The sequence below is a fragment of the Cupressus sempervirens genome, chromosome 4 (assembly GCF_028749045.1).
Source record: "Cupressus sempervirens isolate cs-2001-9-10 chromosome 4, ASM2874904v1, whole genome shotgun sequence".
Classification (NCBI taxonomy): Eukaryota; Viridiplantae; Streptophyta; class Pinopsida; order Cupressales; family Cupressaceae; genus Cupressus; species Cupressus sempervirens.
Window position 1 is genome coordinate 59,893,404 of NC_143121.1, and position 24,007 is coordinate 59,917,410.

General features: G+C 33.3%; 2 pseudogenes; both read left to right on the forward strand.

The window, feature by feature from the left end:
- The first annotated feature begins 3,497 nt into the window (after positions 1–3,497).
- LOC149559934 (beta-galactosidase 2-like) lies at positions 3,498–13,492 on the forward strand (annotated as a pseudogene).
- A 4,405-nt stretch (positions 13,493–17,897) lies between these two features.
- On the forward strand, positions 17,898–22,093 carry LOC149559935 (uncharacterized; annotated as a pseudogene).
- The last annotated feature ends 1,914 nt before the right edge of the window (positions 22,094–24,007 follow it).

A 24,007-nucleotide genomic window follows, 5' to 3' on the forward strand; every position in this document is an offset into this window, starting at 1 on the left:
CATAGTGTTGAGAATGAGGATAGATCTAAGTTCAAGGTAGTTTCCATAAGACCTAGTGATGGAAACCCTAATTCTGCATTGTCTATCACCTTGAACAATGTAGCCTATCTAGAAGATGTAGAAAACTATTTGAATTGAAAGTTTGAATCTATTGGAAATGAATATATGAACAAAGATATCAAATTGATCTTTAACCATGACATGATAGTGAAGGCCGGATTTGAACATTTAAGTGAACTAGACTTGTTTATATATCATTTTTACCATGAACTAGATACAGATGAATGAACTCAAATCATATTGAGTAGGATTCATGATGGAAAACTATGGATGCAAGATAATGTAGTAGACATTTATGTTGACCTTATACATGTGGTAACTAGTCTTAGCAAACAAAGTAGTGTACCCATAGGAGAGAAACTAGTTAACAAGAATGTAGAAAACTACACTAAGGTAGTTGACAATGGGAAGGCTATGATAATTAGCTCCATCAACCAAGATGATGTGAGATTTCTTAGCAGAATAATAGCTTATTCAATTTGTGTAAGTTCTAATATAGATGAACTTTCAGCAATTTTTATATATATAGCTTACAAGATTTGTGTTGAGAAAGAACAAGTGAATTTGAGTGAAATTTTGAGAATGCAACACATGGAGAACCTTGAAAAGATTAAGAGGATAAAGAATGGTGTATTTAGATTCCATTCATTGATAAATCACATATTCTTTCATGTGTTGAAGAGATTACCCTACTTGTCAGTAATAGATATAATGAGCAATGATAGATGCACTATGGAGAAGATATCAGAGGTATGCAAAAGAAACCCTACAAACAAGGTATTGGACAATGAAAATTTGATTATGAGAACATTCCAAAATAAGATGAAAAAAAGGTTTAGGATCTCACCTGCAATTATGGATAGGTTCAAGAAAGACATATGTATTTTAGTTGATACTAACTATACATGCATTCAAGCAATAGAACTTCAGGAAACGTTTTTGGATCCTTTGAGCTATGAGTTAAGTGATGATATTGTAGTTGGCTACATAGATTTATTGTTGAATTTTGAGAAAGATAAGGTAGAATATAGATTTGGCACATTTGATGAGATCACATAGCATGTTCATCAAGCAACCCTGGAAAATTCATCTCATAAGAAAGTTGATTCAATTATGAAGAAAGCATTATCTAAGGTCGAAATGATAGAAAGTGAGTTTGAGGCAGTGAGATAGACATTGAAACAAGGTGTATATGATATTTAACCCTTATTAGTTTCAGTTGTAGAGATAACTTTAGGATAGAGTATATCATATGTAGCAGTATCTGATGTTTACCCCAGTGACCATAAGAGAAAATTAGAAAGATTAGCTAAAGTAGTTCCTATAAAGACTAAGTGAGTCAAACAAATGGCTTCAGGACCTGGCAAGAAGCAAAAAGCATTGTTCACAATTGAATATAGAAGTGATGAAGAGATTAAGGAATAGGAAATCAAGCAAGCTAAAAAGTTGAATCCACCTAAACAAGTAGTAGGAAATGCTTGGCATCCACAAAATCCAAAAATTGAGAAGATTAACATAGTGATTAGCAATGAAGGAAACTTTGTTCAAATGAGAAAATTTTATGATCTTTACAATAATTTTGAGAAGGGTCAAATTGATATATCTACTGTAAGACATATCATTGTGAATAATTTAAATATGAAGGATATAAAAGGAGTAGTGAACCTTAAATTCTATGAGAGACTTATAGAGAAGAAGACTCCAGCAAGGGAAGAAGACCTTGAACTTTAGAAGTCTATGCTAAGGACAATCTACAAGACTGATGATGAAGATGAGATTAAGAGACTGCTAAATAACCTTGCAACATACTTGAAAAATAAGTTGAGGCCATTCTTATTCATGGTTGGTGAGAAGGATAAGTTGACGAAGGAGAGAATAGTAGTCATCAATTAGATGTTGTTAGAGCCACAGACAGCAACTCCTCTAGCTCCTAGAACCATGGAACTATTAGTTAGTGGTGATACTATGAAGATTGATCAAACCAATGTTACAATAAACATCGATGATACTAATCCATTTGGTGGTTCTAAACCAAATGTACCTGATATTGAAGATGTTGAAGACAAGTTGAGAAAAAATGAGGAGGAAAATAGGGTAATAGAAATTGAAAAGCAGAAGATAGAGGAAGACAAGTAGAAATTGCTTAAGGATGAAAGAAAAAGGAAAGAAGAAGAGAAGAAAAGATTAGAAGAGAAGAAACAAATAGAGAAAAAGGAAAGGAAAGAAGAGGAAGAGAAGAAAGCTAAGGAAGCAATAAAGAAATAGAGGGAGGATGAGACTAAAGCATCTAGTTCATCCACTTTTCTCTCTCTTACTACTTTAGCCACTAATGATGATGATCAGACTAATATAATTTCATCATTATCCAAACTCCTAAAGAAAACTAAGATAGTGAAGAGTTTGTAGAGATCATTGATGGAAGATTGCACAGTACTTTAACAATACAACATACTAAGTCAGATCCTAAACTGAGAGCACAAATAGTGCTAAAACCTTTTGATGAAGAGTTTACAAATTTGCTAAATGTTGCAAAGGAAAAAGCTCAAATTCCCATGATGCTAACTTTTTTAGCACCATCTACCAAAATATCAAGAATGACTTAGTCAACCTTAATACATGCATCAAAGAACTTCAGAAGTGTCAGCAAGAAAGGAAATTCTTGTATGTAAGTATACCTTATCATATGAAATAACTAAGGATGTGAACAATTAGTTAGAGGAAAAGATGATTGAGTTAGAGGCTTTATCCAACTTAATCCAACACCCATCAAGAAAAGTTAATGATATTGAGAGTCAAGTTGTTAGTGTTCACAATGAGATTAGGAAATTGGAACTTTGGAAAGAGTAGATATTGAAGAGAACATCTGATTTCAAAGAATCTATGTAATGCCCCGCCAAGGGATCCAAAAGAATTAACCTAAAGTTTTACTATGTTTTCTAAACATTTTCCTTTTTTAAGAAAGTATAACATACACATCAAACACATAGTAGCAGAAGCAATAACATGTAATTCATCAACAAACATACATAACAGGTTACATTCTTTAAGGATCCCAAGATGTTGAGTCACATTTAAATTTAATTAATTCTAAGTCTAACAACTACTACATCCACATGAAAGAATAATAAGAAAGTCCAATGTCCATAATATACATTTGTTCTAAATGCCTCTTGACAAATTAATTCAGAATGCTCAATCATCCACTGTACATGTCACAGGGTATGAAAGGCTTAAAAGAATATACATATGTAGAAATAAAGATACATCATCCTCAAATCCATGATACAAAGTATAGTAAAATAAATGAAATCATTCACCATATATGATACATCCATACATACATAACGATAAAACATCCATCATAAAACCTAGCCATCCATCATAATAATTCAAAAATAGAATGAAGGTAAACGTCAACCAAGAAAGCTCCAGCCACGATGACCGCAAATGGATCTCAATGGTAAGGGTAAAAAGCACTACCACCCAACTACGTGGAACCTAAATGGTCCACTCCCACTGCGTTGAGGAGATAGTCTCAAGTCCCAAAAAAGATATCAAAACATAAAACACAAGTACTCCCTAAGTCCAAGAAATTATAAAAGTACACTAACTCAAAGGTTCCAACATAGATAGACATCTAGACCCAGAGGCGCACAACGACACATAGGAAACCCACTATGCAAATAGGAAAGTGTCATCACATGAATCACATTGGAAGTTACCTGAGCAATCCCTCAGGAATCTTGGGTCACCAGTAATCCTGTGGCCACTAGTATCCTCTCATACTGACGAGGCATACTATGGAATGCAAGGTCATAACCAAGCATTCTCTTAATCCCATCCTAGTCTGTACTAGCACTCAAGGCATGGGAGAGAACATATAGTTATCTTATTAGGTTCATTTAAGTCAGTATTTATGTGAGATGTTTTCACTTATTAAAAAAAACAACTTACAATGAGTCATCCCTAGAGCCACTTTGGGTCTCCCGGCCCTCATTGCAAGCCACTTCTCGACACTACACATAGATAACCTACCCTAGGCTCATGAAAACAAAAATAACAAAATCACCTCAATCCTATACCAGCGATTGGAAAGCATTAAAAGATAGGCCACAATAATCACATCAGTTCTCCACGAGAAATTGGAAAGCATCAATTGATAATCATAATGACCACAATAGTTCTCTATTAGCAACTGAAGGCATTAATGATAAATCACAATAACCAATGGTTCTCCAACGAGCAACCAAAAAGTATCCCAATAATAAATCACAATACTGATCAAAACTCCAAAATGGACAAATCACAACATGACATCATCAAGAACTAATCACTTAAAACACCTCAGCTTCACACAAGGAAACTGGAAAGCAACAACATCGAGTAAATATATTCCATCATAGAGCATCCATAATCACATTACCATGGTTGGGTTTAGATAGATCAAGAATAGATCATCATATCATCACATTTGCATAACCCCTGAGCCTCTAGTAAACATCCTAAACTGGTCAACACTCTAGGACCACCCAAAACCCCAAACATAGATAGATAGCACATGAAAACAAGGTGTAAGTTTCACGTTTTGGTTTGATTTTGAAAACACATGATTGAGTTAAATGTAGGGTTTTAGTCTCCATTTCAGAGTTTGCTAACAAGTGATGGAATATTTCATCATTTTCCTTATAGTAAATTCAAGTATTAGCTTAAGTAAAAACAAATATTTACCCCATTTTCTAAATTACTAAGGTAAATATTATTAAATTTGTTTTTAAGTTTAATAATGGTAAGATTCCCGTTGATTCTCATTGATCAAGACTTAAATTAAATGTTCATCTAATTTAAAACAATTAATTAATATCATTGATTAATAATATAGTTCACATTATAAATCTTATAAACAAAATATTATTAAATAATATTTAATTTAATATTTAAAATATATTAATAATATTAATCTTGTTAATAATAATTATTAATAAAAATAATAATTAAAAATTAATACATATTTTTAAAAAAAACTATTAACAAATTTTAATAAATTAAAAATGATAATTTAAAAAAAACCATATTTAAAACTCTGTGTTTATAGCCCACGTGGCTAATGATAACATTGTTGGTCGCAGGCTAGCTGCGGCCGCAACAACAGTACTATGTACTGTTGCTACTACTGCAGTCTGTACTGCGGTTAGCACAGCATACACTGATGTGAAAGGTAAGTGGGGATGGGGTGGGGTAAACCTCCCCCCCCTCCCAAATTCTTTTTTTTTTTAATAAATTTTTTTAATAAAACGGATTTCAAAATCAATGTTTTAAAAAAAACATTTCAACAAACAAAATTCTGCTTTTAATAATTTTGAAAATAATGAATTTGGTTATAATTAAACTTATTTTAAATGAATATATGTTTATTATATATATATATATATATATATATATATATATATATATATATATATATATATATATATATATATATATATATATATATATATATATATATATATATATATATATATATATATATATATTCTTTTAGCAAAATTCAGAATTGAATCTGATAGACAAATACTAGGTAGCCATTCTTTATTTCTTTATCATTATTTTTAAGAAGATTTTCCAATAAAATTTCTACACTTTCTGATAAGTTTTCTCAATTTACAATCTACTGGAGAGAAATTATATTGGACAATTAAACATTCCATGTACAGAATAATTTCCCAATATCCAGAATTCACAACATGATATATATTCTTTACCAGAATTATCCAGACAATCATCTAGCAAACATGAAGAAGACAGGAATTTAAAGAACGTATTTAAATTATGCAAATTATCACAAGCATCACCCTAGACACTGATGCTAATTTGTTACGCTCCATAAACCTGTAGAGAACAATTTCCCCTTTCAAAACTTTCCTTCTTTGGAAATTTCCTTCCTCTCCTCCAAAATTCCCATCCCTTTGAAAAAAATGAACCCCCAAGTGTGAAAAAGGAGTTCTCTCCCTAAAATCAGGGCACTAATTGTGCATTCACCTTAGAGAACTCTTTGCTCACACCTTTTTAACTCTTTATTAACTTTTATTATCTTTGCTTTATCTTGCATTCATCTTTTTTATGCACATTAAATTGAATTATTAAATAACTTTATTTAATTTTCCAATTGACTTCTATTTTAATCTTTATTACTTTTGAACCCATGCACACTTTATGAAATTAAAATAACATTATTATTTCCACTTATTAAGTTCTTTTATTTTCAACCGATGCTCGCATCATGCGATCTAGAACCCTTTAATAGTTTAATATCTTTTCCACTTTTAATTTATTTTAAAAACTTAATTGATAAAATATTTAATTAACTTAAATAACAATACTATTTAGCATTTATTTAAAAATTAATTCTAAATATATTATTATTAAAGTAAATAAATATTATCACATTCTAAATTTATCCTTGAACTTTTATTTCCAAATTCAATTCTTTATTTAATTAATTTCTCAATTAATTAAATATAATTAAATATTAAAATATCATAATAATCTTCTATTAAATTAAATCATTAATTAATCTTTTAATTAAACTTAATTAATAGAAAAATACACCAAAGACTCATAAAGACAACATACGAAAACCCAACATAGCAAAATACATACTAAATCAACAAAAGGTTATAATCATGAAATTACATCATTTGATGCATTCGAAGGGTACTTAACTCAGATACTTGTCCTAATTATCAATTAGGAAAAATGTCTAAAGGGTTTAGGATTTGGACTTAAGAGTTTATCACCCCTCTCTTACCATTGAGATAATGTGATAGGGTACCCTCATCCTGGCAATTTAGGGAAGTTGATACCCAGTACCTACAACCTACATAAAATCCACACATGTACAAACACAATATTCTAAGCTAAATAGACAATGGTAGGAATTGGTGCATCGTGTAGATCCTGACTAGCAGGTGACTACGACTCCCTTCCTTAACCACATCAGAAACACCATACATAAAGAAAACAAACACTCACACCATACACATGTAGTATGGGGTAAGTATCCATAAGAAAGCACATGTGATAATAAACCATCTAACTAAACATCATCAGTAACTAAAAACACTGAATAATCATCATGCATACATGAAATATAGAGTACCAAGTAATCTCATCATATAATAAACTGAGTGTAAAACAACATCTGATAATCTCCAAAATAATAATACTAATCATCAAATATAAAATTTGGCCTAAAAGAGTTTGGAAATGATAACTGAAATGTGACTTAGGGGCAGGCACTAAAATCTATTGCTCTAAAGTTATCATTTGTTGAAAAATAGTTAAAAGAATGTGTCAAGGCCAAAGACACATATACAAACTTTTTGTATTTAGATCTAAATGTAGTTGAGATTACATCATATGCATTATGTGAAATTCTCACATTAGTAGAGTCTAAGAATCATGGAACAAAGGTATGGACAATTTGAAGGCTATTTTTTATGATTGTATGAAGATTATTTCAGCATAAAGGCAAGGACAAGTAGTTTTGACAATTTTGAACAGAATTTTGACATTTTGAGACCTTTGTCATTAATGTCAAAGGGGGAGTAATAGCAGAAAAAAATTGAAAAGAAGAAAATTAGGATAGAAAATGGGAGAGAGACATGTGTAGTATGAAGTATATTGTAAGGGGGAGCATATTTGTAAAGTTGAAATAGATGTAATGTTTATTTTCATAGTTTATTTTTGTCACTTAGCCAATTTTCCCTATTTTGTTGCCATCAATGCCAAAGGGGGAGATTGTTGACAATTGACTAATTGTGATATATAATTTTTTTCATCAATGGCAACACATGATGTACATGTTGATAGGAAACCTTAAAAATAAAGATACTTAGTATTTAGTTTTCAGAAAATTGTCTAATTATAGAATTTGGTTTACAGTAGTGTATTGTTTTCTTTATAACATGTTGCAAACATCATATTATGACAAGTGAAGTTACATGGAGATAGTATACATGTTGGTGATAATTTATATAACCTTGGAAGTTTGTATAGATAGTGTAGAATAGAGTTAATCATGTTTTGATGAAGTAGGAAAATGGAACTAAAGGAAAGAATTATTTTGGTTGTAAAACAACTACTTGTCCAGTTAGAGCCAACATCATAGATGTTTACTCTAACTTGGAAAAGTGAATTGTGGTCTTAGCCAACCTAGCAATATTTTATATAAAGGCATAGTACTTATGAAAAGGACTTCTTGTGATAAGAAGTGTTTTTTCTCATGATTATGTTATTGTATCAAGTGTGCAAACTTGTGAGTGAACTTTTGTGTAAGCAATATTTGCAAAGTTTTGTATGAACTATCTAGTGATCTAAGATTGAGCTAAATATTAGAGATCAAAAAAGAAAGGAAAATAATAGTAGATTACTTGATTGAGGAATGAGCTCTTCATGTAGTTGAAATTGCATGTTTGGACAGTAGGCTCTTCTTGCATACATTACACTACAACTCCTAACAGGGTTGGAATCTCCTAACAAGGATTCAAATTCTCCTAACAAGGACTATCGTGCTAAATTCTATCATTGACTCCTAGCAAGGCCCATCCTCTAACAAGGAACATATATATGTGAGTATATTATCTAGTGGGTGTCATCCCCATTGAGGTTTTCGATTGGCTAGGGTTTCCCTAGTTAATAAAATATGGTGTTATGAGTTATCTTTGTGCATTGTTACTGTTACTATTTAGCATTACTTTATTTCTTTGTTATGCATGATTTAAAGTAAGTAATAATATCTAGTTGCCAACTAAATTTTGTAGATTGCTTATTAACCCCCCCCCCCCCCCGGCGCCCAGTAATCCCTATTTCTAATAGTATCTAGTAAATTTTACATTGCTAGAGTTATACTGGTGAGCATTGATAAGTACTTTTCCTTTTCTTTAATGGTATCTCCAAGGCCCATGGATTATAGCTTATTTGTGTCTTGAATATACTATTGAATGTTTCCTATGGTGGATAATAGAAAGTACTACATCTCAAAGAGTGTGCAGTTCCTCTTGTATTGTTATGTAGTAACCTACTTGATCAATGTAAGATTTTCTTGAATCTAATTGATGTAAACACTAGCTGAATATATTGACACATCAAAGGGTGACTTATAGTCCCTTGTGTGAAAATTTTAGCTTATCATTTAGATCAATTAGAATTTTTTGTGAATTTGATATTCTATGGAGGATTGGATAGATGTCCTTCAATAGCTTGATTGTAGTGTTCCTTGCTTGTATGATTTTTTGTGAATGATGCTCAATGAGTTGTTCAATCTTTTCTTTTTTCCTTCCTTGTGCTAAGGAGAATTGTTGTATCACTAATGTTAAGTATGTGCCCTAGTTGATCATTAAGATCAATATTAGGATCATATTGTACATTACCAAGTATGTATATGATCAACATCCTTTCCTTGATCAAGTAACTACATGCATCTTTCTTAGACTCAATTTCTCTATTGTTGTGAGTTTCTTCAACAAGTTATTATGGTGATAAAGTTCCTCATCACTCAAATCCTTCATTCTACCATCATTATGAAGTGACTTAGGATCCTCTACTTCCTAATTATGCCTCTCATATAGCTCTCCTTCATTCATAGAGTTTGAAGATGATGATGATGAGGATGGTATTTTTCTCCTTTTCATTATTTTCCCTTTATATTATTTTGATTTAGTGATTCTCAATTGTAGCTTCTTCCTATTTATAGAGTGATCCTTTTGAGGCTTTGTAAATTCTCATGTTTTGACTATGTGACCAGTTGGTCATCTTCTTTTTTTGCATCCTCTTGTTCTTGTATATGTATCTTGATAGTATCCTCTCTTGGGCTTCTTTTGTCATTTTCTCCTTCTTCTATGACCTTTTTTGATGAGAATTCCTCTATGTGTAGAGTCTATGTTAGCTTGCTCAACTAAGCATTTCCTTCTTCCCTTATTTATTCATGTTAAGGGGTGCATGATTTCTCTATTTCTATTGCCAATTGCATCGTACCTATCTTGGGATCATCAAGTGGTCTTGGTGTTGTTGAAATGTCTTGAAGTTTTACTAGCCCTAGTGTTATTTCATGCTCTATAGTTGTTATACCTATGGTTATTGAATATCTAGCTTCTCTTGGGGAGGTTAGAGGGTTGAAGTTAATAGATTATTCATCTATTTCTTTGATGTATCCCTCACATTTTATTATTTTTCTAGTTCCAATAGATGTGATTTTCTTTTTCTTTCCCTTGTCCTTTGGATATGGTCATGTTAGGGCTTTTTCTTGTTCTATTAGCATTTTTACACAAAAACTAGCTCTACTTGTTCTATTATCCATTTATAGCTTTTGATTTCCTTGTCAAACTTGTATCTTTCCCCTCCTATTGTGACTAATGCAACATTATCTTGTATTAGGAACTCATTAATATAAGATGATATGTAGATCTGTCTAAGTGAGGGTGAAATTATGGTCTTATTTTTTCTAGTATGTCATCAATAATAAATTTTATTTATACAATTCTAATTCACCATTTCTTGATTATAATTTCTACCAATTATTTTTGTAGCATCTTCTTTAACATGTTTGGTGCCTTGTTGTAAGTCCTCATGCTTTCTATTATTGCACTTATTATGATGTTCTAGTCATTTTCACTCATAAGTGTATATACATACCTTATTGTATTGTAGTTTCTATTGTAAACAATATCATTGAGTATGCCATTAATGGAGAGTGGGAGAGTTGTATTGTTGCTTCCTCTTCTAGGTGTTATCATTCTTGATGATGATTCACTTGTGGATGGATTTAGCCTTTTTTGCACCAATGTGGGTTTCTCCTTGACCATTCTTCATTTTTCTTCTCTTTGTTCTCATCTTCCTCACGTAACTATAGTTCTGGTAAGTTTATTTCCTTTCATAAATCAATGGCAGCAATGGAGAGTGGGGAAGTGGGATTGGTGCCTCCTCTTCTAGGCTTCACCCTTCTTGATGATGATTCACATGTGGATGCATTTAACCTTTTTTTGAAACTATTGGGACTCAAAATTGCCTTCTTGATTTTGAGTACCATAGAGAAACTAAGCCCTATAAACGCTTTTAAGTGCACATGTACCCAATTGTACCTTTGAGCCCCATGAGATGCCTACTATTTTTGACACCTTTCATTTAGTGCATCTATGTGTTTCATGAAGACAAATTTCCATTTTGTGAATTCCTATTTTAAGCCAATGTCAATTCTACATTTTCACCTCAGTGCCAAATAGGGATAGGAGGCTATGTTTGTCATTGAATATCTTTTACCCATAAATATTTTATGACTCACCACTTTGGGAGTGTTTAGTGTCCATACTAGAGAGCCTATGTTTCAGATTTTGAGTTGTTTTGTGTCTGTTTGACTGGGTTTTGAATCCCTCAAAGTTGGTAGTTTACTGATGTCATGTTGCTACAAATTGTTCAAAATTTTGGGAAGCCCTATTTGACGAGTTATAAATTTTGACCAGTTGACCCAAATGATAAAATTCCTTTTGCGTTGCATTTTAGAGGTCAGAGGCTTATTATGTTTCAAGTTTGAGCTTATGATGAATCTATTTGATCATTCTTCAAACACAATTCCAAATGCAATTTTGAGCTGTTTACTAGTGTCAGCATTTATAGATTTGTTAGAACCCTTGTTCGTGATAAAATATCTCAGAATCCATCATAGGTGAGATCAAATGGATTGTATCACTATGTTGTACTCTAAAAATACTTCAATTGTGCCAATTTTTAGATCTTGACAAATCCATCTACATACTTTTCCAAGTCCATTCCATTTGCAAAAATTGTTTTTCTGCCATTGTTTCAATCTGCAAATTCTGAGTAGCCTACTTTGACCACTTGCCTTTTGTGTCCAGTTATTTTTCATGAGGCCAAATTTTAGATCCATACTCTCCTTGTGACAATGAACCACCTTCCCAAGTTTTATTTCCTCGAGCATCTATTTACCCAATTTTCAAAGCCAAATCTAAACTCAATTTATTGTTTTCTATCATGTTTTCATGTAGGTAGTTCTGAGAAGTCAACTTTGGTGGTCGATATCTTTTGACCCCAATGTCTTCATGTGAAGAAATTTGGTAGGCCTATTGAAAATGTCAGAGAGAATAGATGTTCATATTTTCAAAGCCCGATCAAGTGTTTATGTTAGTTTTTAAATTTGGTTATCAGGCCTTCCTATCAGCAAATCACAGCTTAAATTAAATGATAAAATGTGTTTTAAGTGATGATTTAGTGCTCAAATTGGATTCTAGTCAGTTTGAGAAGGTCAATGGATCAGTTTGTATATCAGTTGTTCAAAAATGAAAAAAAGTTAGCCAGACCCACTTTGAGGTCTGACTGATTCCATCAAGCAAAGTGAGTCAAAGAATGAAAATAATGAAGCTAAAGAGAATGCCTAGTTGTATGCCCTTAAATCAAATACCCAAATGAACATTAGTTCATCTAAACTATTGTTAAGTAAGAAATACATGGAAGGGATTGGTTGGAAAATATTTAAAGAGGACATTGGAGGGTTTGAAGATAATTTTAGAATAAAGGTCTTCTTGAGCACATTAGTAAAACCAAGGACACAATAGACTATCTTCGATACCTTATTAGTTTTGATGTCAATGAAGATGAGCCCTTTTTAAGGAGTAACATTTCACCATTACTTGCAATTGAGTCTCACCATTATGTTGTGCATTTCTTCCTCAACAATAATTTTGTAGGCAGTACAAATGGCAATTAAACAACTCCATGCTTCTATGTTGAGATACCCATTTCTCTAAGCCCTAGGAAAAATGATATAGCTATATTGAGTGTGATGGTTGGATTGTTGAATTTAGGAGCACATTTTGAGAAAAAGAGTGCATGAATAAGCAATGTAGCAATCCAAGGGTTTAAAGATGGCACTTATGACTTGTCACAAGAGTTATGGACATATCAGATTGGTTTAGTTGGAGAAAGGTTAAATATCTATTCTAATAATGATTCACATATGAAAAATTGGACATCACCAATTTCTAATCAGCCCTTGATATGGTATAAGATAATAATAGATGCACCAAATGGAGATGGACCTGTCTCTTTAAATCTAAGTCTTATGGGAAAAGGGCACATTTGGATCAATGGGGAAAGTATTGGACTTAATAGGATTTCCTTCTTGATTCCTGTAGGAGATTGTACAAGATGTGATTATCGAGGAAATTATAGCTTGCATAAGTGTGCAACAAATTGTGGAAGGTTCATCAAGGGGACATTTCATTTGGTGGAAACTACAAATGTAGTTGAAAAAGCATGCATAGGACAGAGTGGATGTTCAATTATTGTTTCATCAGAGCAATTCAGAGCAGATCCTTGTAGTGGAATTGTGAAGAGTCTGGTAGCTGAAGCAGCATGCAACTGAATATAGTCAGAATCTAGCTACAAGATTTTATAATTTAGAATAATTTTATGATTTCATATGATCTTGGTGGCTTGCAAGAATTCTCACACCCCACACTAGAAATAAACCCATAGCTTTGAAGCAATGCAGACGCCAAAAGGAACCTCTATGTTTGGAAGAGCCTATTCTAAGGCCATGTGGATGCAAGGTATAAAAAAGGAACTTGCCAATAGGAAGTGATCCGCAAGAGGCCCACTACAAGGGCCTTGAACCCATGAAGCCGTCCATGCATGTTTAAAAGAAGTAATCTCACACAAGCTATAGGATGAATGAAAGATCACATAAGGAGAAAGCCAGCAGTTTATACATAAGAGGCAGTGAGAATAGAGGGTCCACACAAGCAGCAGTAGCATGAAATAGAGCACCCTATTCCAAATAGAAGGTCGCACCCTAAAAAAAAAAGGAAGGTCCATGGCAAAGCATGAAAGAGAGCAATGTGTTCAAGAAGCTTCATTAGCTTGGCATCTCTCTTTGGATACTTGTGTTTTTGTGACCACTGAACTTAAAGTTTGCATAAATGATAATAGATAGCATCTTACAACAAAATAGGGGCAGTAGCATAACACAAGCCATACCACGTCAGGCAAAGAGGCCTTTCTCAAGCCATGTAGTGTCATGAAATTAACATAGGTTTCAAGGTTTTATTGCAAGAGCATCAAAAATTTTTGTCAAGTTGGAGCTGAAATAATGAAATTGGCACAACATTTGCTAAATGTGATGAAGCTCTATTGGCAAGGTTCCCACCTCCTACATTCAAAATGAAAAGGCCCTTGGCAGCCCATCCATGGATAGATTCAAAAGAGAATGTGAAAAATCTATTCATGGTTTTTGAATTTTTATATACTTTTGCTGATGTGATCAACTTGTGCTCATTCACTCTAGATGAGTTTTTTTAGGCCTTGGTGGTGTCATAATAATTTTGTCAACTTTCTTGTGTGAGAAGATAAAAAATAGAGAAAGAACCAATTGTAGTGGTCGCATATGAAGAAGCAGCCCACCTACACATGAAAGGGATAGCTGACTAGAAAGAAGAGGAAACCATTGTTAGAAATTTGCAGAGAATAGAGGGAAAACTATGAAATCACATATATCCCACACTGCTCGTGGGAGGGCATTTTTTATAGTTTACATACTTCTCCACACATAAAGCATGGTGTCTTAGGACAAGAACCTTTTGAAAGGTTTCTTGTGCATTGGGCCCCCGTGGCCAACTTGGATGTGGTTGACAGTTGGGAGGTTTCCCAAGCACAAATTTTGAATGTGTGCACATGTCCAAATGCTGACATGGAATATGAAGGAAGAGATCTTAACACATGGAGAATATTGCATCATTTTCTATTTCACTTAGCAAAGTTGTTCACGTGATAAGTATAGTGACATAGCAAATGTGCAAACGTGGCACAGAGGTGGTAGTGATGTGGAGATAAGTGGGTGCAAAAGTTCATGCCATGTGGCACAAGCTATGTAGGTGTTGGACCAATGAGATGATGCCACACGGCATCCAGGTGGTAGGACCTAATGACTATGCAAAATGGAACAAATCACAATGCGACACGTGTCATAGAATTGGTCAACATGTTTGACCATAATGAATATAAAAGGGAAAATTCAAAATATTTCAAATATAAAATTTATTTAATATTCCTTTTGGTTTCACGTACAAGTCAAATTTTTAAATAAAGTCTAAAACTTTTAATATAGTCCAAACTTTGTAGAAGTTTAAATTTTTGCAAAATATTGTGTAAAATCATGAGATGGGATCCCAATTTTCAAAGAGGCATAACAAGGGTTATTTTTGCTCAAAATAGGAGCTCTAATATACCATCAGAATTGAGACAATCTAAATTTTCTATTTATAAGGTCAGATTGTGCACAGGTGTTCACCAATTCATGCTATAAGCCAATTTCTAATTTACAGGGCATTCTCAGCAGACTGAGTAGTTTTCACCATTGAGCATCTGAATTGGTTAGAGGGAAAATGTAAAGGCTTTTTGAGATGTGAAAGTGAAGAAAATCAATTTTGAGATAGTTTTCTTGTCTTCTAGAGGCTTTTCAACTAATTTTCACTTTTACCATGAGTTCATTTTGGAATCAAAATCAATTATGATGTTGAACCAAATGTCTTAGATATTTCATGCTTTTGCAAACCAAATGATGAGGATTTGATTTAGGCAATTGAGGAGAGAAGGTAGAGAGATTCTTTTAGCTTCTTGAGGGAGAACTTTGAAGGGACACATGTCAATTGCAAATTCAATCCAAGAATTTCCCTTTTCATACATATTCATTCTTCTTCTCTGAAAAAAGGAGGTTGGTGGGTTTTCAATTTCTAGTTCTAGGAGCTCTACTCAAACTATGAAAGCCACACACCTAGCATTCTCTCTTGTACTAAATAGTAATTTATGTTTTATTCAGATAGTTCTTGTTTGTTAGGTGATTTGTGAGGTATTTCTGTACATCTTTCATGTATTCATTTTCAAGGAGAATGAATAAAACATAGCAAAGGGTTTTGAATTCAGTCTAAATCTTGTCCACTAGTCATGGATTTGTAATCTTTTCTAATTTTTGAACAAAGGGCATGAATTAGGTTGCATTCTATTTAAGAATGTATGTGATTAAAATGTCTTTCTTGTGGAACAAAGAACCATATAATTGCTTGGTGTTTATCATAGAGTTTGCAAAATTCATGATAGGATAATCTAAATATGAGGCTCATATTGATGCAGATGTCTATTCACAAGGTGAAAGATAGATCAAGGATCTTGATGTAGGAATTATGCCAAAGATTTCCAGAAGATTTATGGTTGTAATTCATTTAATTGCCCAATAGATAAGATATTGATCAGAGATAGGATCATTAGGTTTTGTTGTTCATCTGTGGGTCTTGTTGATATCAACATATTAAATCAATTTTCCCTTTTATGTTGAAAGCTATTCAGAGTTTAACCCACACTTAGGTTACCAATTTCATTAGTCATGCTATTAGCTATTCCATTCTTGTGATTTCTTGGTTAAGTATAGAGGATTTAGGGGTTTCATCTATTATTCTAGATCATGATTATGCATATTACACTAGTCCATAATCAGATCTTAAGAGGTTAACCCACCTACATTTTGTAGAGCCTAAAGTGAAGAAGGAGTGTAGCCTTATAGTTGGCCTGGGTTCTTGGTGAATTGTATCCATTATTGGGGAGATAGCTACCCATAGATGTATTCTTACCTTGCATACGTGGTTATTTAAACTTTGTTAAATCAAGAGCCAACAAAATGGTGACTCTACTCGGGAATGAAATAAGGTTACCAATAAAAGAATTCTAGAGTCTTGCTATTTTTAGTTTGGGGAAGAGTCTCATAAGTATAATAATTTGAAGTTATTTTTGGATTTGAAAGTATATTACCTAGATTTTGTTGTTGGTTGCATGTTTTTGAAAAATATGTGTGACTTTGCTATGAGGAATGTTCAAAATCTGGAAATGTTTCAATAAAATATCAATGAGTAAAGCTATTTCCTCTATAAGGAGGTGGCGACTCTGTGTTTGAAAGAACCTGAGATGTGAAGCTTTGTTTCATATTTCAGTCAACTATGAAGTAACCAACAACATTCAAGAAAGACATTCGAGGTATTCTCCATTCAGTGTTTTATGTGTTCACATGGTCCTTATTAAATGATTTTGTCATTAGAAGAAGGACAGATATGTGAAGAATGTCAGATCAGTTAAGTGATAAGAGAAAGTTACTTATAATTGCATAGGTGTTCTGTTACTAGTTTTGAAAATCACTAAATATATAAGTACAAAGGTTGCAACCAGCAAGGGATGTTCATATGAATTCTTTTATCAAAGGATACAAGTAATTTTGTTATGATGGCATACCTAGTTTCCCAAATAAGATCCTTGATGGAATCAGAGGGTATTTGCCAAAATTTAATAGAAACCAGTCCTAGTCAGCAAAGAAGCATGTCCAAAAACAATTTGACTTGATGTATGACTTTGATCTGTGCCATGATGATCTATGGATGAGGTTGTTTGTGTAGACTCTAAAAGGAGATGAAAGAGATTGGTTCTCATGCTTGCCTACAGCTTCAATTTCTTCATGGGATGAGTTAAGTTCATCCTTCATTGAACAATTTGATGGGTGGGTAGATGTGAAATTAATGTTGGATAGATTGATGGGAATTTAGATTGAACACGATGAGTTAATCCCAAGATTTAATAGTAGATTTTCTAAAACATTAATGGATATCCCTAAAAATTATAGGCCCCATGATCAAATTTTTTTAGTTATTTATTTGGGCACATTGGGCCAAAAGATGGGTTTCTTGTTGAGGGATAAACAATCACAAAGTCTATATCAAGCTTTTGAAATTGCAATGGATGTTGAATGCAATCTTAAATATAGAGTTATAAGAGGGTGTACCCCTGCTATTGTAAAAAATCTTGCTGAAATTTCAAAATTTCAAGCATGTGTGGATGAAGACCCTTTGTTGCAAAGAAGAGTTGATTCTTTCCTTGCTGAAAATACTGCATGTTTTTATAGTATTACAGCAGCAGATGATAAAATCACTTCACTTGATCAATTACATATGCAAGAAATAAATTTAGTTGTTTCTTCTCCTACTGATAATATTCCTCTTGTTGAGAATGTTGTAAACTATGAAGAGGAAAGATATTCATCTCAGTACAAGGAGAAAGAAGGTGAATGTTATGTGTCAAGCGATAGTGGTGAAGTTGCTGATCCAGTGTATAATCAAGAGGCATCATATGAAGCTAATGATGAGAGTTGTTACTCGAGTCAAGGAGCTGACAATGATATTACATGTTCATCTTCATGTGAATCAGATGCAAATTAGGAAGAAGAGAGCAATGACAGAAGTTGCCACTCTTATGAAAGAAAAGGTATAAGTTATTTCTCTAAATCTAAAAGTGAAATTTCATTTCAAAATTGTACAAGTCAGCTTGATTTTGAAAGTTGTGAAGAAAGATTGTATACACAATATAAGGATAAAGAGGTTATTTATAAGAGTGGATTGCCTAATTGTGTAGAAGAATGTCTTGAGGATGCAAGTAGTGATAATCAGCATACAAGTGATTCTAAGATTAAAGCATTAGCACCTATTGGTAAGATAAATACTGATTTGTTTGCAAGACGTTTGAGTTACCTTGATGTAGACAATGAAAAAAACATAGATTTAATTTCTACATGCTTTGTTGATGGAGTGGATGTTGAGTCTCCATATGGTTTTGATTTTTCTTCACATGTTGAAAGTCTTTGCGAAAATGAAATGGGTAGCGGCTTTAAAGTATACACTAATGCTTTATATGATGAAGATCCTAATGATGATCAGCTTATGTTTTGTCAAGATGTTCAACAAGGATTGTTACATGGAGTTATTAACCTATTGTTTGAAGAAGACATGGAACTTTCAGATTTAATTGAGGATGGCTTTAATGATGATACCCTATCTTAGTGCTGTAAGGGATCGGATGTATCTTCTTTTGGATCTGATGGTGAAAGTATTGATGAGATTGCATCTCATGATGAGAATGAGGGGTTTGATAAGGTTGTTATTGAAGATCAACACGCACCTTGTACTAAGTTTTGTGATGAATACTTTAATGTGACAACTAATTCATTTGTTGATTGTGAAGAACTATTTGAAGATTATGGGTTAGTTTCAAATTATGACATTGATGATGTGTGAATACAAGTTTGATTGCTTATGAATACTCTCTGGTTATGCATAAGGATAGACATTTTCAAGGTATGTGTGATCTCTTTCTCCAAGTTGAGTATGAAGCCTTCATATTCAAAGTTGATAGCATGCATGATTTTTTGTTGAAGAAGATTTTCAGTTTCAGTTTGATATGTTTGAGCATGCTGATTCAAACTTTCATAATGAGCCAGTTGTTGAAATTAAAGCTAGTTTTTGTATGCATTATGAAGGTGAGGATGTAGATTTCATTTTGCCAAGTGATGTGTTTCATGATGTAAATCTGATTGGCAAGACTGATAGAAAGAATATTTCTAGCTTACCTCATAATGAAAGAAATGAAAATCAGGTTTTTGACAGAGGTAAGAAGTTTTGAAAACTTTTCGGTGGCCCAGGGTCATCGCTTGTACGTAGTAGAGGTAGTTGTTTTGCTTTCAATAAAGTTGTTCAAGAGAGGAAGTTTTTGAATTTCAAGTGTGTGCTCTACTTCTTCTAGATATTTAAATCCTTTCCATGCACACAAGGGACATGCATCCCTAGATAGAGCCACTGTTGGGACTCAAAATTGCCTTCCTGATTTTGAGTACCATTGAGAAACTAAGCCCTGTAAACTCTTTTAAGTGCACATGTACTTGACTATACATTTGAGCCCCATGAGATGTCTACTGTTTCTAACACCTTTCATTTAGTGTTTCAATGTGTTTCATGAAGACAAATTTCTATTTCGAGTCATTTTGTGAAGTCCTATTTTAACCAATTGTCAATTATGCATTTTCGCCCAAGTGTCAAACAATGATAGGAGGTTGTGTTTTTCATTGAATATCTTGTACCCAAAAAAGTTTCATGACTCACCACTTTGGGAGTGTTTAGTGTCCATACCAAAGAGCCTATGTTTCATATTTTGAGTCATTTTGAGTCCATTTGTCTAGGTTTTGAATCCCTCAAAGTTGGTAGTTTATTGATGTCATGCTAATATAAATTATTTAAAATTTTGGGAAGCCCTATTTGATGAGTTATAACTTTTGACCAGTTGACCCAAATGATGAAATTCCTTTTGCATTACATTTTAGAGTTCAGAGACTTGTTATGTTTCAAGTTTGAGCTTATGATGAATTTGTTTGATCAATTTTCAAATGTGATTCCAAATGCAATTTCTAGTTGTTTACTGGTATTAGCATTTCCAGATTTGTTGGAACCCTTGTTCATGATAAAATATCTTAGAATCTGTGATAGGTGAGATCAAATGGATTGTATCACTGTGTTTTACTTTGAAAATACTTCAAGTGTGCCAATTTTTAGATATTGACGAATAGGTCTATGTAATTTTCCATGTCCATTCCATTTGCAAAAATTACTTTTCTACCATTGTTTCACTTTGCAAATTCTAAGTAGCCTACTTTGACCACTCTCCATTTGTACCTAGTCATTCGTCATGAATGCAAATCATAGATGCATACTCTCCTTGTAAAAATGAAACACCATCCCAAGTTTTGTTTCCTTAGGTGTCCATTTACCCAGTTTTCAAATCCAAATCTGAACTCAATTTATTGTTTTCTAACATGTTTTCATGTAGGTAGTTCTAAGAAGTCAAATTTGGCGGTCGATATCTTTTGACCCCTATGTCATCATGTGACAAAATTTGGCAAGCCTGTTGAAAACATCAAAGAGAATAGATGTTCAGATTTTCATAGCCTGACCGAGTGCTTATATCAATTTTTTAAGCCAGTTGTTAGGCCTTCCTATCAGTGAATCATAGTTTAAAGAACAATGATAAAATGATTTTTAAGTGATGATTCAGTGCTCAAATTGGATTCCATTTAGTTCGAGTAGGTCAATGGATTAGTATTCATATCATTTGTTTGAACATGAAAAAAAAATTAGCTGGACCCACTTTTGAGTCTGACTGATTCCATCAGGCAAAGTGAGTCAAAGAATGAAAATAATGAAGCTAAAGAGAATGCCTAGTTGTATGCTCTTAAATCAAATACCCAAAAGAAAATTGGATCATCTAAATTATTGTTAAGTAAGAAATACATGGAAGGGATTGGTTGGAAAATATTTAAAGAGGACATTGGAGGGTTTGAAGATAATTTTAGAATAAAGGTCTTTTGGAGCACATTAGTACAACCAAGGACACAATAGACTATCTTTGGTACCTGATTAGAGTTGATGTCAATGAAGATGAGCCCTTTTTAAGGAGTAAAATTTCACCATTACTTGCAATTGGCTCTCACAGTTATGCTATGCATGTCTTCCTCAACAATAATTTTGTAGGAAGTGCAAATGACAATTAAACAACTCTAGGCTTCTATGTTGAGATACCCATTTCTCTAAGCCCTAGGAAAAATGATATAGCTATATTAAGTGTGATGGTTCGATTTCTAAATTTAGGAGCACATTTTGAGCAAAAGAGTGTAGGAATAAGCAATGTAGCAATCCAAGGGTTTAAAGATGGCACTTGTGACTTGTCACAAGAGTTATGGACATATCCGATTGGTTTAGTTGGAGAAAGGTTAAATATCTATTCTAATAATGATTCACATATGACAAATTGGACATCACCAATTTCTAATCAGCCCTTGATATGGTATAAGATAATAATAGATGCACTAGATGGAGATGGAGCTATCTCTTTAAATCTAAGTCTTATGGGAAAAGGGCATATTTGGATCAATGGGGAAAGTATTGGACTTAATAGGATTTCCTTCTTGATTCCTGTAGGAGATTGTACAAGATGTGATTATTGAGGAAATTATAGCTTGCATAAGTGTGCAACAAATTGTGGAAGGTTCATCAAGGGAACATGTCATTTGGTGGAAACTACAAATGTAGTTGAAAAGGCATGCATAGGATAGAGTGGATGTTCAATTATTATTTCATCAGAGAAATTCAGAGCAAATCCTTCTAGTGGAATTGTGAAGAGTCTGGCAGCTAAAGCAGCATGTAACTAAATACAATCAGAATCTAGCTACAAGATTTTCTATTTTAGAAGAAGTTTATGATTTCACATGATCTTGGTAGCTTGTAAACATTCTCACGCCCCATGCCAGAAGTAAAGGCACGGCTTTGAAGTAATGCAAATTCCAAAAGGAAGCTCCACATTCAGAAGAGCCTATTCTAAGGCCATTTGGATGCAGGGTATAAAAAGGGAACACGCAGACAGGAACTGATCCGTAGGAGGCCCATGGCAGGGGCTTGTAGGCCATGAAGCCATCCACACATGTTTAAAAGGAGTGATCATAATAATTTTTTCAACTTTCCTGTGCATGAAGATAAAAATGAGAGAAGGAACCAATTGCAGTGGTCACATATGAAGAAGTATCCCACCCACGCATGAAAGTGATAGCTGGCTAGAAAGAAGAGGAAACCACTATTAGAAATTTGTAGAGAATAGAGGAAAAATTGTGAAATTGCATATATTCCACATTCTTTGTGGGAGGGAATTTTTTACACTTTAAATACTTCTCCACACATAAAGCATGGTGTCTTAGGACAAGAGCCATTTGAAAGGTTGCTTGTGCATGGGGCCCCCGTGGCCAACTTGGATGTCGTTGACAGCTGGCAGGTCACACAAGCATAAATTTTGAATGTGCACGCATGTCCAAATGTTGAGATGGAATATGAAGGAAGAGACTACAACATGTGGAGAATCTTGTGGCATTTGCTATGTCACTTAATGAAGTTGCTCACATGATAAGTATAGTGACATAGAAAATGTCCAAACGTGGGGCAAAGGTGGTAGTGACATGGAGATAAGTGGGAGGAAAAGGTCATGCCATGTGGTGCAAGCTCTGTAGGTACTGGACCAATGAGATGAGGTCATGTGGCATCTAGGTGGTAGGACTTGATGACTGTGCAAAAGGGAAAAAATCACAATGTGACATGTGTCATAGAGTTGGTCAACATTTTGACTTGAATGAATAGAAAAGGGAAAATTCAAAAGGTTTCAAATATATAATTTATTTTATATTCCTTCTAGTTTCATGTGCAAGTTAGATTTTTAAATAAATTTTTAAACTTTTAATATAGTCCAAACTTTTCAAAAGTTTAAATTTTTTCAAAATATTGTGTAAAACCATGAGATGGGATCTTGATTTTCAAAGAGGCATAATAGGGGCAATTTTTGCTCAAAATAGGCACTCCAATATACCATCGAAACTAGGACGATCTAAATTTTCCATTTCTAAGGTCAGATTATGTACAGGTGTTCACCAATTTGTGCCATAAGCCAATTTATGTTTCCTAGGGCATTCTCAGCAGAATGAGTAGTTTTCACCATTGAGCATCAAATTGGTTAGAGGGCAGATGTAAAGGCTTGTTGAGATGTGAAAGTGAAGAAAATCAATTTTGAGAAGGTTTTCTTGTCTTCTAGAGGCTTTTCAACTGATTTTCACTTTTATCGTGATTTCATTTTGGCATCAAAATTAATTATGATGTTGAACCAAATATTTCATGCTTTTGCAAACCAAATGATGAGGATTTGATTTTGGCAGTTGAGGAGAGAAGGTAGAGAGATTATTTTTAGCTTCTTGAGGGAGAATTTTGAAGGGACTTGTGTCAATTACAAATTCAACCTAGGAATTTCCCTTTTCATACATATTATTTCTTCTTCTCTTAAAAAAGGAGGTTGGCAGGTTTTCAATTTCTAGTTCTAGGAGCTCTACTCAGGCTATGAAAGCCACACACCCAGCATTCTGTCTTGTATTGAACAACAATTTATGTTTTTTTGCAGATAGTTTTTGTTTGTTAGGTGATTTGTGAGGTATTTC